Here is a 15,784-nt window from a genome sequence, read left to right as displayed (position 1 = left end):
TATAAGTCTTAGTTCCTATAAAACCAAAAGGGGAATGAGGGATTTGTACAGCTACCCTATCAAAATCCTAGTAGCAAAGTGTGCATGATACCTGCAGCACATGTGATCTTTATTTCATTTGCTCAAAAATAAAAAATTAAACTAAAAACTAAGGTAAAAAGAAAGCCAATACATTAGAATTGAGGAAATACAACAAAGTTACATCAAAAAGGGAGAGCAAAAAATAAAATTAAAATGGAAAGCATTTTTAGATTAAAAAAAAAAGAATTTTTTTTTTGTGCTAAGTTTGTGCTAAGAAGCCAAGGATTGTTCCCAAAAGAAACTGGGCTCAAGTGGCTCACGCCTGTAATCCTAGCTACTCAGGAGGCTGAGATCTGAGGATCTAGGTTCAAAGCCAGCTTGGGCAGAAAAGTCCGTGAGACTCATCTCCAATAAACCACTGGAAAACTGAAGTGGCGCTGTGGCTCAAGAGGTAGAGCGCTTGCCTTGAGCGCTGAAGAGCGCAGGGACAGCTCCCAGGCCCAGAGTTCAAGCCCCATGACTGACAAAAAACAAAAAGAAAAACAAACTGGCAGATAATGACAAAACAGAAGGCTAAAACCAAGTTGCAGAAGGCTAAAACCAAGTCACAGAAGGATTGTGTTATGGTGTATGCAGACATACAATTGGTGGCGTATAGTGTGGGGCATAAAAGATATAACAAAGTTATAAATAAGAGGACATTTGCTGGATAAAAGGTTTTCCATACTGCAAAATAAAGTTTTTTGTTTTGTTTTGTTTTTTGGGGGGGTCCGGTCGTGGGGCCTGAACTCTGGGCCTGGGTGCTGTCCCTCACCTCCTCAGCTCAAGGCTAGCGTTCTACCACTTGAGCCACAGCGCCACTTCCGGCTTTTTTTTTCTGCTTATGTGGTGCTGAGGAATCGAACCCAGGGCCTCATGCATGCGAGGCAAGCGCTTACCACTGAGCAACCTTCCCAGTCCCCAAATAAAGTTTTATCTTAAAGGATGATTCCAAAATAGGAATAAAGGCTGGGAAGGTGGCTCAGTGATAGAGTGTTTGCATGCATGAAGCCCTGGGTTCAATTCCTTAGTATCACATAAACTGAAAAAGCTGGAAGTGGTATGTTGCTCAAGTAGCAACCTACTAGCCTTGAACAAAAGAAGCTCCAGGACAGTGCCCAGGCCCTGAGTTCAAGCCTGAGGACTGGCAAAAAGAGAAAAAATTAAGGATAAAACCAAGAGGGTAAAAACATATCACGGAACATTTGTAGGCTTTATAGTGAGATATAGTTTGAAAAATATACTGCCTTCAAAAATTTATGAAAGAGGGCAGGGAATGTGGCTTAGTGGTAGAGGGCACACTGATCATGCATGAAGCCCTGGGTTCGATTCCTCAGTACCACATAAACAGAAAAAGCCATGAGTAACACTGTGGCTAAAGTGGTAGAGTGCTAGCTTTGAGCAAAAACAAACAAACAAACAGCTCAGGGACAGTGCCCAGGCCCTGAGTTCAAGCCCCAGGACTGCCCCCCCCCAAAAAACAGGGTCTTGCACTTCTACCTACCTTGTTTCAGAGTGGGCTTTTCCTCTTCCTCAAATCTGAGTCCTCATAGCTGAGATTACAGGTGTACAGTAGCATGCCTGATTTAAAAGTATCTTCTTTTTAAATTTTCAATTTCTTTTTAAATTTTCAATTTTTTGGGGGGGGTCGGTCGCGGGGCCTGAACTCTGGGCCTGGGTGCTGTCCCTCAGCTCTTCAGCTGAAGGCTAGCACTCTACCACTTGAGTGTCAGCCCCACTTCCGGCTTTTTCTGCTTATGTGGTGCTGAGGAATCAAACCCAGGGCCTCATACATGCAAGTCAAGCACTCTACCACTGAGCCACCTTCCTAGCCCTCAATTTTCAATTTTATTCTTACATATTAACTGTACTTCTATTTATGATGGTCATACTGGTTACAATTATTAAGTACTTATGAAAGAAAGGTAGATCCAAAATGAAAATCATAATTATGTATGATAGGAAATAAATTATTTCTGAGTAATTAAAAATTAGAATATTTTATGAGTTTTTCTCTGACTTATCTATTCTGAATAGTAAAGTCATAATATTGCTTACTTAGCTTCAACCCAGATGGAGATGTGAAAACATTTCATTCGTATTGATATTTCCACAATCTGTTTCATATTTATTACTTCCATGAATATAAACTTTACATGAATATAAACCTTTATATATTTTATAATTTTGTATAAATTTATATGAATATCTAACTTTTTAAGAATATAAACTTGCCCTGAGAAAAATAAAATTAATGGAGGAAATCAATTCATCTAGTTATTACTTTCATTAATTAGCCTGTAAATTTGTTTGTTTGGTTTTCTTCTTGAACCCAGGGCCCCAAGTTTATGAGGGCCCTAAGCTCTGCACTATTGAGCTATACTCATTCAAATGATAATCATAGTTGGATATGAGTGCTTCATACCTGTAATTCTAGCTAGGATAACAGACAGAAGGCTGAGATCTGAGGACTGTGGTTTGAAGCCATCCCAGACAGGAAACTCTGGAAGACCATCTCCAATTAACTACCAAAAAAGTTGGAAGTGGAGTTGTGGCTCAAATAATACAACATCAATCTTGAGTGAAAAAGCTATGGGACATCTGGGTGCTGGTGGCTCACACCTGTAATCCTACCTACTCAGGAGGCTGAGATCTAAGGCTTATGGTTTGAAGCCAGCCCTGGCTGGAAAGTCTGTGAGACTCTTATCTGAAGTGGTGCTGTGGCTCCAGTGGTAGAGCACTAGCCTTCAGCAAAAGAAGCTCAGGGACAGTGCCCAGGCTCTGAGTTGAAACCCCAGCACCCCCCCCCCCCCCCACACACACACACAAGCTATGGGACAATGCCTAGACCCTGAGTTCAAGCCCTGGTACCAGCACAAAAACAAAAGAGGAAAAAAAAGGAAGGAAAAGCAAAGAAGGAAAGAAAGAAAAGAGAATTTAGTTAAACTGAGTTATGTAGATCCTTCAGATCATCAAATGATCTGATGAAGTGAAGCTGTGGCTCAAGTGGTAGAGCATCAGCCTTAGAAAAAACAACTAAGGATCAATTCCCAGGCCCAGTACTGGAATACACACACACACACACACACACACACACACACACACACACACACACACACACACACACACACACACGTGATAATCATATTGAAGGAGCACTATAGGAAGGAGGGATTTCTTTCTCTAGCTCTGAATTTTTGTCTTTGAATGAACCTTGCTGACCTATATTAAAATTAGTTATAACTCATGTAAATTCAGGTCTCCAATGTGAAGTTATGTATTGCTTAACTTGAAAAGGCTGTAACCTGAAGTGTGAGATGGGGAGTTGTCACTATTTCCCAGAAGCATTGTCTTTAGCAACTAAGGTGTGGTATCACCAGAGCCAAAAGGACACTATTCCGGTCTGACATGTTTCTGCTGTACATCTCCTATTATACATTTAAACTGTCTAGTATATAAGTTCTAATCCTCAAATAAATTTTTAAAAAAGCAAGAAAGTAAAACAAAAACCACCATCCCAAGCCAAAAGTCATTTGTAGTCTTTGAAAATATCTGGACATCCAAGTATCCATCTCTGGATTTTCCTTCACCCTTGCTAAGACTCACCGCCTCTGAACAGGCTTCTAGTCTGTGCTACCAGAGCCAAGGCGAAAAATGCTCTTAAGTGTCAAGTTACAGCTGGAAGGTGGGTCTATCACTATCAATGATGCCTGATATTGAACCTGGTGCCTGTTCATATAATTCCTGATAAAATGGAAGAGCTGCTGAAAGACTCTGGAGGTTGAGATCTTAGAACTGCAGTTCAAAGCCAGCCTGGGCAGAAAAGTCTGTGAGACTCATCTCCCATTAACCAGCAAAAAGCTAGAAATGGAGCTTTGGCTCAAGTCAGATGGGGGAACAGACTAATTTAGATTTCAGACACGTAACAAGGAAACTCCTAGAGACATCTTTACCTGCTTTGAGTTGAATATTTAATTCTGGACTTTAAGACAGAGTCTCCCATGCTGATAAATTCTTATCAGTTCAGTGTTACTATTGTCTTTCTTGCTTTAACACTCTTAGAATCCATTCCCACAGGTTTACAGGTCCCTATTAATACAAACTTGCAAAACAAAAAATTTGCAGTTAGGTTAGTATGAAAAACCCTCCCTATCTTTTCAGAACACTGTGTAGTTTGTCTCCCAGGGTAAAAGAAGGAGTTAGTATTGAATGGTGGAGGAGGGTGCACAGCAAAATAGTTATCTCCTTGAAAAATAGCTGTCTTGATAAAAGTTTTACAGTCTTTACAAAATAAAAATCTGTTCTTGAACAGTGAAGGAGTTGTTTGTTTTTTTTTTCCCCCCAGTCAGGGAGGATCGGGAAAGTGTGGGGATTCAAGATTTCCTGTTTTCTCTGAGTTGAAGTAAATAGCCCCAACCAGCATCTGCCTGGACATTGTCCCTGAGATCCTTACCTCAAGGCTAGCACTCTTCTATGTTGAGCCACAGTTCCACTTCTGGTTTTGAAGATAATAATTGAAGATAAGAGTTTCATAGACTTTCCTGCTTAGGCTGGCTTTGAATCACGATCCTCAGATCTCAGCCTCTGGAGCAGCTAGGATTACAGGCATGACCCACTAATGCCTGGCCAAATTACTCTTCATAAAAATACTTGATGAAGTTGTATGATCTATTATTGAACTATGGATATTGGGTCTAAGTAACACCAACTTGTTCTCACCTCCATCTCGGCATCTTAATAAAGGATGAGGACTTCTCATTCAGTTCTAGAAACTCTAGAGGTGAACTAGGACATTCTTTGCAGATGTGTCATATTGTTTAGCTCCAGGAAAGTTTTGCTCCAATCCAAGAATTGCTGTTTGAAGCCAGCCTGGGCAGAAAGTTCCTGTGAGAGTCTTATGTCCAATTAATCACTAAGTAAAACCAGCAACCAAAACCAGAAGTGGCATTGTGGCTGAAAGTGGCATACTGCTAGCCTTGAGCAAAAAGAGCTCAGGGACAGTGGCCAGGCCCTGAGTTCAAGCCTCAAGACAGGCATAATCCAGAGAACATGTTCCCTTGGTTGTCCTTGATTGTTCCACCTTGATAACTGGCCCTTAATTGCCTCTGATTGTTACCCTAGATTGTTTGTTTTGCTTATGTTAGGTTTAGTGCCCTACCCCAATCATGTGGTTTTTGCCTTTATAATCATTGTGCCAACTACATTCAGGGCTGCAAAGTTTTGGGATAAGTCTACTTGCTATCACTGGCTTTGTAATAAAGACTCCTGTTTCAACCTCTCAAAATGTGGCTTCTTTGCATCTTGCTGATCAAATTCCCCTATAACATTTGGGCTCTTTGAAGCCACTGGCTGTGGGGCTACTGGAGGATGGGAACTCCAGAGGGGAGGCAACTCTTAAGACATTCCAGGGCCCTGTGGTAGCCAGACCATGGATACCTGGCATGCCACTAAATCTTTTTAGAGTCACTCAGGAGACCTTGGGAGGAAAGCCAGTCTCTGTATCTTTCTTTCTCTTTTTCTTTTGGTCGTGGGGCTTGAACTCTGCACACTGTCCCTGAGCTTTTCGGCTCAAGGCAAGGACTCTACCACTTGAGCCACAGCACCACTTCTGGTCTTCTGGTGGTTAATAAGAGCTTTATGGGAGGGCTGGGAAGGTGGCTCAGTGGTAGAGTGCTTTCCTTGCATGCATGAGGCCCTGTGTTCGATTCCTTAGCACCACATAAACAGAAAAGGCCTCCTGAGTAGCTAGGATTACAGGTGTGATCCACTAGCACTCAGCAAGTTTCTGTCTCTTTTTTCTCTATTTTTGTTTTCTGGAGATCAATATATCTGGACTGGGGATCATATGCAATTAATACTCTCTCCTCCCTTCTTCCCTTTCCTACAGGCTCTCAAGGCATGAGAGGTCAGCAGAGGGATTTGGTTTGGCTTTGGTGAGTTAGTTTATCTGGTCTTCTTGAATTTGGTTTTTGGGGATTGTTCCTTGTCAGATGTCCTGACAAGGACATCTGGTCTCAAGAAGACCTTTGTTGTTATGTGGTCTGTCAAGCTGTGTCCTTCTATGTAGTTCCTCTCTTTTTATGGCAGAAGTAGCTTTTGTTTGTCTCTCTGTTCTTTGTCTTTTCTACTGCTGCCTCCTTATACAGTGCCTGAAAGTACTGCCACTTGTATCTGTAGAAATATGGTTCTTCCTATAGTAAACCCACTGCCCCCCAATGTAGAGTAAGACCATATGGTGGGTTAAGGGTTCAGCTTATGCAACCCCCACTCTTCCACTAAGCTTATCCTCCACCCATCTAGGAAATACTCAAAGGTGAATTCCTATGGTAATGTGCTGTGCTACAAAAGTTGTCTAAACATATTCTGTTCTAGGTTATCAGTAAGAGTAAGAGATTGTTTGTTGGTGAAACTATTTGTTATTAAGTTTTTGTTTTTCTGATGCTGATCAGGTGGTTCAATAGTGCTATGGGCAAAAATTTCTCTGGTCACGGGGCACTGGTGGCTCATGCCTGTAATCCTAGCTACTCAAGAGGCTGAGATTTGAGAATCCCGGTTCAAAGCCAGCCTGGGCAGCAAAATCTGTGAGACTCTTATCTCCAATAAACCACTAGAAAACCGGATGTGACACTGTAGCTCAAGCGGTAGAGCACTCGCCTTGAGCTGAAAAGCACAGGGACAGCACCCAGGCCCAGAGTTCAAGCCCTAGGACTGACAAAAAAAAAAAAAAATTTTTTTTCTCTGGTCACTCATCGTGCTGTGAGAAAAAGTAGTCTTTTCTATCAAGCTAAAGTGCTTTGTTTTGTATTGATTTTTGGCATTTTTAAATTTTTTAAATTTTATTTATTTTTGTAGGTGATGGGGCTTGAACTCTGGGCCTGGGCGTTGTCCCTCAGCGCTTCAGCTCAAGGCGAGCGCTCTACCACTTGTGCTACAGCACCACTTCTGGCCTTTTCTGTTTATGTGGTGCTGAGGAATTGAACCCAGGGCCTCATGAATGAGAGGCAAGCACTCTACCACTGAGCCACCTTCCCAGCCCTTGGTATTTTTTGAAATTGGTATTTTTTTGTATTTCTTGAAATTATTTGCTTTTTTTTGGTATTTTATTATTGTAAAAATACTGCACAGAGGGGTTACAGTTATGAACAAGGTAATGAGTACATTTCCTATTGAGCATTGTTGCCTCCTCCTTTGTTTTTCCCCTACCATCCCTTCCCTCCCCACTTCCATAATTACCCCCCTTTCCTCCCCAATTATTTGCTTTTTGACTTCAATTGTAACTTTTTCTTGGTATTTCTTGAATTATTTGCTTTTTATCTTCAATTGTAACTAGTTTCTGTGCTCTTTGTGACCAGCAGTCCTGTTAGGGAGGAAGGGCAACTTGTATTGAGATATAAACCTAGCTAACTGCTTCACCCCGGCATCCTGGCACTGGGTAGAGTAAATGTATTGCACCCTTTTGCATGAAATTGCCTTGAGGAAACTTTCCGTGTGTATTGTGTGCCTACTTATTAATATCTGACACCAGGAAGTCACTGTGCAGTTAAAAAAATTAGCAGTTTTAAACTCAATCTGCAAAGACGGTCATTAGATTTGGATGTTAACAAATGTTTCAATATTACATTGCATTAAAAATGAACTACAGGGGCTGGGAAGGTGGCTCAGTGGTAGAGTGCTTGCCTTGCATGCATGAGGCCCTGGGTTCGATTCCTCAGCACCACATAAGCAGAGAAAGCCAGAAGTGGGGCTGAGGCTCAAGTGGTAAAGCGCTAGTCTACAGCTGAAAAGCTGAGGGACAGCGCACAGGCCCAGAGCTCAGGCCCCACGACTGACAAAAAAAAAAAAAAAATGAACTACATGCCGGGTGCCCGTGGCTCATGCCTGTAATCCTAGTACCTCAGGAGGCTGAGATCTGAGGATCATGGTTCAAAGCCAGTCTCGGGGGGCTGGGAAGGTGGCTCAGTGGTAGAGCGCTTACCTTGTATGCATGAGGCCCTGGGTTCAATTCCTCAGCACCACATAAACAGAAAAAAAAAAAAAAAAGCCAGAAGTGATGCTGTGGCTCAAGTGGTAGAGCGCTAGCTTGAGCTGAAGAGCTGAGGGACAGTGCCAAGGCCCAGAGTTCAAGCCCCATGACTGAGAGAGAGAGAGAAAAGTCCGTGAGACTATTATCTCCAATAAGCCACCAGAAAACTGGAAGTGGCACTGTGGCTCAAGTGGTAGAGTGCTCACCATGAGCTGAAGAGCTCAGGGACAGCACCCAGGACCAGAGTTTAAGACCCACAACTGAAAAAAAAAAAAGTTGGGGCTGGGAAGGTGGCTCAGTGGTACAGCGCTTGCCTTGCATGCATGAGGCCCTGGGTTTGATTCCTCAGCACCACATAAGCAAAAAAAAGAAAAAAAGCCGGAAGTGGCGCTGTGGCTCAAGTGGTAGAGCACTAGCCTTGAGCTGAAGAGCTGAGGGACAGCATCCAGGCCCAGAGTTCAGGCCCCACAACCGGACCCAAAAACAAAAAACAAAAAACAAAAAAGTTAAAATAAGCCTTATAAAATCTTTTAACTCAAATAATGTAGTTGGATTTTTGTTTGTTTGTTTGCTTTTTTGTTGGTCGTGGGGCTTAAACTCTCTGGGCCTGGGCACTGTCCCTGGGCTCTTCAGCTCAAGGCTAGCATTCTACCACTTGAGCCACAGCACCACTTCTGGTTTTCTGGTGGTTAATTGGAGATCAGTCTCATGGATGTTTCTGCCCTGGCCGGGTTTGAACCTTGATCCTCAGATCTCAGCCTCCTGAATGTAAGGTCCGCTCCTGGATGGCAAGCAGACTCCACCCTCCTCGCAGCAAAGTCTCCATCAGTACCTGCGTTACCTAGGCAACTGGCACACGATATAAAACTTGTATCTCATTTTTTATGTCCATCTATGAAAGTGATTGTTTGTGTTCTAAATGGCATAAAACTAGGTAGTAACTAAACCAAAGTTCACGTAAGTGTTTATGTCAAGGTCTTTCAAATAGGCCGGGCGCTGGTGGCTCATGCCTGTAATCCTAGCTACTCAGGAGGCTGAGATCTGAGGATCGAGGTTCAAAGCCAGCCCGGGCAGGGGAGACCATGAGACTCCTATCTCCAATAAACCACCAGAAAACTGGAAGTGGCGCTGTAGCTCAAGTGGTAGAGCGCTCGCCTTGAGCTGAAGAGCTGAGGGACAGCGCCCAGGCCCAGAGTTCAAGCCCCACGATCGACCAAAAAAAAAAAAAAAAGTCTTTCAAATAAACATCCTTTAATTTTTTTTCTATCTAATATTTCTTTTTTTTTTTTTTGGTCGGTCATGGGGCTTGAACTCTGGGCCTGGGCACTGTCCTTGCACTCTTCAGCTCAAGGCGAGCGCTCTGGGGCTTGAGCCACAGCACCACTTTCAGTTTTCAAGTGGTTTATTGGAGATAAGAGTCTCACGGACTTTCCTACCTGGACTGGCTTTGAACCGTGATCCTCAGATCTCAGCCTCCTGAGTAGCTAGGATTACAGGCATGAGCCACCAGCGCCAGGCTTCTGTCTAATATTTCTATTTTCCAAGGATGTAAACTGCTTTGGAAACAGAGTTAAAAGGACTCCCAACAGGCCTTTGTTTCTGCATTTTTTCATTGTAAACACAAAGGCTTAGTGAGAATTGTTTCAATCTTAATTAGTATCCTAAAGTGCTATATTTAGTTAAAAATTAACTCAGTTGTTTAATCAGTTTCTGCTTCAAAACTCTCATTATGACTCCTGTTAAGTTTTGCCTTTACAGATGTGATCTTCAGTAGTAATTACAGTAACTTTGATTCTTAAGTTCCAGGTAAACCCTGTTTAAAAATTACTTCTATTCTCATGTAACTGTAACCCCTCTGTACAGTATCTTTACAATAAAAAATATATACTAAAAAAAAAAAAAGATTTCTATTGATCTCCTTGTTGCTCCAATTAGAAATAAAAGGGTTTATTGGCACCAACTCTCATCACCACCACCAATGTGGGATTAAGCCAATTGGGACATGTCATCCCAGCAATGAGCAAAAATGCCATCGGGGACATTATCCCAGTAAGGAGAAGACAGGCACCAGGACAAAGTCTGTCCTGGTGATGAGTGATCCTGGAAATAAGGGATCATCCAGAGGCAGCTGGAAAAAAAAACAACTGTTCAGGGGCTGGGAATGTGGCTTAGTAGGAGATTGCTTGCCTAGCATGCATGAAGCCCTGGGTTCAATTCCTAGTTCTACATACACAGAAAAAAGCCAGAAGTGGTGCTGTGGCTCAAGTGGTAAGATTGCTAGTCTTTTTTTTTTTGGGGGGGGGGGGGTCCACTCGTGGGGCCTGAACTCTGGGCCTGGCCTGGGTGCTGTCCTTCAGCTCTTCAGCTCAAGGCTAGCGCTCTACCACTTGAGCCACAGCGCCACTTCTGGCTTTTTTCTTTTTGCTTATGTGGTGTTGAGAAATCAAACCCAGGGCCTCATGCATGCAAGGCAGGTGCTCTACCACTGAGCCACCTTCCCAGCCCAAGAGTGCTTGTCTTAAGCAAAAAGAAGCTCAGGGACAGCACCCAGGCCCTGAGTTCAAGCCCAGGACTGGTAAAACAACAACAGCAACAACAACAACAACAAATGAAAAAATAATCTGCTCAGTTAAGAGGAGATGGTGTCAGATCCTGAATGGAGTCACTTTGTGCTTGCACTTTCAAACCTAGAGCCAGAGCTGGGCACCAATGGCTCACACCTATAATCCTGGCTACTCAGGAGCTGAGATCTAAGAATCGTGGTTCAAAGCTAGCCCAGGCAGTAAAGTCCCTGTGAGAATCTTATCTCCAATTAATCACTCAAAAACTGGAAGTAGATCTCTTTTCCTCCGGAGCGCCACTGAAGACTGGTGTCGCCATGGGTCGCCGCCCCGCACGGTGGTGTTACCGGTATTGTAAGAACAAGCCGTACCCAAAGTCTCGCTTTTGTCGAGGTGTCCCTGATGCCAAGATCCGCATCTTTGACCTGGGGCAGAAGAAGGCAAAAGTGGATGAGTTCCCACTTTGTGGGCACATGGTGTCAGATGCATATGAGCAGCTCTCCTCTGAAGCCCTGGAGGCTGCCCGTATTTGTGCCAACAAGTATATGGTAAAAAGTTGTGGCAAAGATGGCTTTCATATTCGAGTACGACTGCATCCTTTCCACGTCATTCGCATCAACAAGATGTTGTCCTGCGCTGGGGCTAACAGGCTCCAGACAGGTATGCGGGGTGCCTTTGGGAAACCCCAGGGCACTGTGGCCAGGGTTCACATTGGCCAGGTAATCATGTCCATCAGCACCAAGCTGAAGAATAAAGAACATGCAATTGAGGCCTTACGCAGGGCCAAGTTTAAGTTCCCTGGTCGTCAGAAGATCCACATCTCCAAGAAGTGGGGCTTTACCAAGTTCAATGCGGATGAGTTTGAAGACATGGTAGCTGAGAAACGCCTCATCCCTGATGGCTGTGGAGTCAAATACATCGTGGTCCTCTGGATAAGTGGAGAGCCCTGCACTCCTGAAGGCCTCCACCCACTGAGCTATATCACCCCCACTTTAATCATGTTCCCCAATAAAACTTGCATTATGTCTAAAAAAAAACACCCAAAAACTGGAAGTAGAGGCTGGGAAGGTGGTCAGCGGTAGAGCGCTTGCCTTGCATACATGAGGCCCTGGGTTCGATTCCTCAGCATCACATAAGCAGGAAAAAAAAAAAGCCGGAAGTGGCGCTGTGGCTCAATTGGTAGAGCGCTAGCCCTGAGCTGAAGAGCTGAGGGACAGCGCCCAGGCCTGGAGTTCAGGCCCACAACTGGACCTCCCCAAAAAAACAAACAAAAAAAAAAACACAAAAAACCCCCCTGGAAGTAGCACTGTGGCTCAAAGTGGCAGAGAGCTATCCTTGAGCAAAAGAGCTTAGAGACAGCGCCCAGGCCCTGAGTTCAAGTCCTATGACTGACAAAACAACAACAACAATACCCCAAACCCCCAAACCAAAAAACACCACCACCACCAAAAACTAGAGCCAAGAAGTCACCAGAAAATAGTTCCTAAGCATGCCTACCTAAAGCCCATATCTGTCTACTTTGTAACTGGGCAGGAGCTTATACCCTTACTTATAAGTCACCTGTTATAGTGGGTAGTAAAATGCTAGGGTTGTCTAATGGAGGATAGTTCAAAATTAACAGAAATCCCAGTCCCCAGTATCTGCTCAAGGCACTAATTGGAAGTAATTTTTGTTCTGGCACCAGCCACATGAATTCATCTGATCAGAGAAAGAGGGTAAGGTTGGCGTGTTAGTAAATTCAGCTACTCTTCTGGTTACCTGGCCATTTTTACCTAATAGAACTCATATACTCATACAAAGCGGTCTTAATAAACATACAGATTCTAAATACAGTGTGCTTTCTTGGTATTACACGCCCATACAGACATTTTAAAATAGAGGTTTATTAGGTAGTAATAACGTCCCAATAAAACATAGACCTGGGGCTGGGAAGGTGGCTCAGTGGTAGAGCACTTGCCTTACATGCATGAGGCCCTGGCTTCTATTCCTCAGCACCACATAACCAAAAAGAAAAAAGCCGGAGGTGGCACTGTGACTCAAGTAGTAGAGTGCTAGTCTTGAGCTGAAGAGCTGAGGGACAGGGCCCAGGCCCAGAGTTCCAGCCCCACGACCAGACCCAAAAAAGAAAACAAAAACAAACAAAAAAAACATAGACCTGAGGTCATGTCCCTATTAAAAGTTATCTGGATACTTCCATAGGTAACTGTTATACATTATGAGAGTCAGAAAAGAGGTTCCCCAACAGACACCCTTGATTGTGGAGCTGTCACTTATAAGAGATAGTTATAGGCCCAATCTTTCTATGTCTACCCAGAAAATCTTAGCCTAAAATGAGGCAACCTGGTTTTCAAATTTTATTGCTCTGGTAATTTGCCACAGGACCAAAAAGGAGACTCTGTTAACCAAAAGAAATCATGCAGCTGATAACACTACTCAAGAAGCTGCCTTAAAACCACTGGCACTCCTCTCCCTGTAAATGGCCTAAGGTGACCTGTGAAAATCGTTTACTACTCTCTAGACCCAGAAAACCCCACAAAATCATGCAAATCAAGAGGTTCCAATCTTCGTGTTCACTTTAAGATCACCAGAGAAACAACCCAGTCCATCAAGGGTATATGCATATCTGAAAAGCGACCAAGTATCTGAAAGACTTCACGTTAAAGAAGCAATGTGTGCCCAAGCCAAACAGTGGGGCTAGACACAGGGTCCATGACCCAAAATGAGTGCTGAATTGCTGCTGCATATGCTTAAGAATGCAGAACTGAAGGGTTTAGATGTAGACTCCCTGGTCATTGAATACATCCAGGTGAACAAAGCACCTAAGACGCACTGCCAAACTTACAGAGTCCATGGTAGGATTAACCCATCCATGAGCTCCCCCTGCCACATTGAGATGATCCTTACTGAAAAGCAGCAAATTGTTCCTAATCCAGAAGAGGAGGTTGTACAACAGTATCCCAGAAGAAACTGAAGGAACAAAAACTTATGGCACAGGAATACATTTAGCATAAAATAAATGCAAATAAAGGAATGTTGCTTATCATGAAAAACAAAAACAAAAAACCAGTGGGGCCCTGACTTTTTTAAAACTGTTCCTGATGCTGCCAGCCTGCCATCCAAGACAAGCAACTCAGCTGGAGGTGCATGAAAAGGACTGGGAGATATTGCTGCTACCCAGCTCAGATCCAGTCCATCCTTTCCAACCTGGAGAATTCATTTAGGGTTAGGAAGTTTGTTAAAGATGGCCTCACTCCTACCTGGAAGGGATCCTACACCATCATTCTGACTGTTCCCATTGTGGTGATAGTATATGAGATCCCTGCTAGGTCTACCACATGAAGCTAAAACCTATTGATTCAGGATGGAAGGCATACACCACTTCAAGCTGAAGCTAATACTTTTTTTTGTCACACTAATCCTTCTCCCTTTCTGTCAGCTCCTTACACCGAGCCTTCTTTGCTTGACACTCTCCTAGCAGTGCATAGATTTGTAAGTTTACCAAGCCTGATCTGAGAAAAGATTATTAGTTATGTTTAAGTTAAAGCCTCCTGGCTGGGAAGGTGGCTCAGTGTTAGAGTGCTTGCCTTGCATGCATGAGGCCCTGGGTTTGATTCCTCAGCACCACATAAGCAAAAAGAAAAAAGCCGGAAGTGGCATTGTGACTCAAGTGGTAGAGCGCTAGCCTTCAGCTGAAGAGCTGAGGGACAGCGCCCAGGCCGAGTTCAGGCCCCATGACCGGACCCAAAAAATAAATAAATAAAATAAGTTAAAGCCTCCTGACTATGTGGGTTCAATCATACTGATCCAACTTTGACTGATAGAAACTCCTCAGTTTGCAGTTGTGATTAGCCCAGGCAAAATGGAAGGGGATTAGACCTTCTGTTGAAGTGTGAGGAGGCTGAGTCTAAGTAACTTCTCACAGCCATACTGGTGCCTTGCTGGGGAGAGGGGGTTTTCCACCTCAGTTCTGAATAGCCTAGAAGCCAGAGCAGCCATTCATTTTTTTTTTTTTTTTTTTTTTTTTGGGTCCGGTCGTGGGGGCTGAACTGTGGGGTCTGGGCGCTATCCCTCAACTCTTCAGCTCAAGAATAGGACTCTAACACTTGAGCCACAGCGCCACTTCCGGCTTTTTTCTTTTTGCTTATGTGGTGCTGAGTAATCGAACCCAGGGCCTCATGCATGCAAGGCAAGCACTCTACCACTGAGCCACCTTCCCAGCCCCAGCAGCCATTCATTGAGTTGCACCTAGCTCCAAGTGAACTAGGAGAGCTCTGCTTCAGAGAAATGCACATCTCATAGTCTTAGGAAAGCTTTGGTTAAAAAATTCCTGGCCTGGGCTGGGAAGGTGGCTCAGTGGTAGAGCGCTTGCCTTGCATGCCTGAGGCCCTGGGTTCGATTCCTCAGCACCACATAAGAAAAAAGCCGGAAGTGGCGCTGTGGCTCAAGTGGTAGAGCGCTAGCCTTGAGCTGAAGAGCTGAGGGACAGCGCCCAGGCCCAGAGTTCAGGCCCCACGAACGGACCAAAAAAAAAAAAAAAATTCCTGACCTTTACTTTCCTCTAAATGGCTTGATTAACTCACCTCTGAATAGCCTCTAAGAGTTCCCTAAATGGGGAATCTCAGGAATATCCCCTGTGTGGAAGGTTTAAACTGGTCCTGGTACCTTAGCTACTTCCCTAATAACATCTGTTTCTGCTGGATTTGGAACTCCACCCCAAGCATGTATTTTTGTCTTTAAAAGCTTAGTGCAGGCACTGTGCCAGACTGCTGGTCTTTGAGACCATAGTCCACATGCAGCCATTGGCTTTCCAATAAAGGCTTGCGATTTGATCTCTCAAAGTATGGCTTCTCTGTCATGATAGGATTCTCAACTGATATTTACCTTTCAACACTGTTTTTTATTTTTTTTTACAACAGCAGAGACTCTGCACAGCCTTCGGAGAAATATTTTTATGCTAATGAAACAGGTCTAATACAGGAGAGTCTCTCTATGGTGAGACAGAGCACAGGAACAAGAAAGAAAAACTTTGGTAATTCCAAGAACTGGTTTCAAAAATTGTTAAATTGGTCCCCATTGCTAATAATTCTGATATTTGCAGCTATGGGGCTCTTAATTCTATTTCTTTGGGGCCTAGCCATAG

At 43.7% G+C, this 15,784-nt stretch overlaps 2 pseudogenes across 1 annotated transcript; both read left to right on the top strand.

The window, feature by feature from the left end:
* Positions 1 to 10,928: 10,928 nt before the first annotated feature.
* On the top strand, positions 10,929 to 11,681 carry LOC122110035 (annotated as a pseudogene). The gene has a single exon (XR_006147807.1). The product of XR_006147807.1 is annotated as a 60S ribosomal protein L10-like (transcript).
* A 1,453-nt stretch (positions 11,682 to 13,134) lies between these two features.
* LOC122119596 lies at positions 13,135 to 13,688 on the top strand (annotated as a pseudogene).
* Positions 13,689 to 15,784: the final 2,096 nt, after the last annotated feature.

Source organism: Dipodomys spectabilis, unplaced genomic scaffold (genome assembly GCF_019054845.1).
Source record: "Dipodomys spectabilis isolate Male_0828 unplaced genomic scaffold, ASM1905484v1 ptg000001l, whole genome shotgun sequence".
Lineage (NCBI taxonomy): Eukaryota > Metazoa > Chordata > Mammalia > Rodentia > Heteromyidae > Dipodomys > Dipodomys spectabilis.
This window is presented reverse-complemented; position numbering and strand designations above follow the sequence as displayed.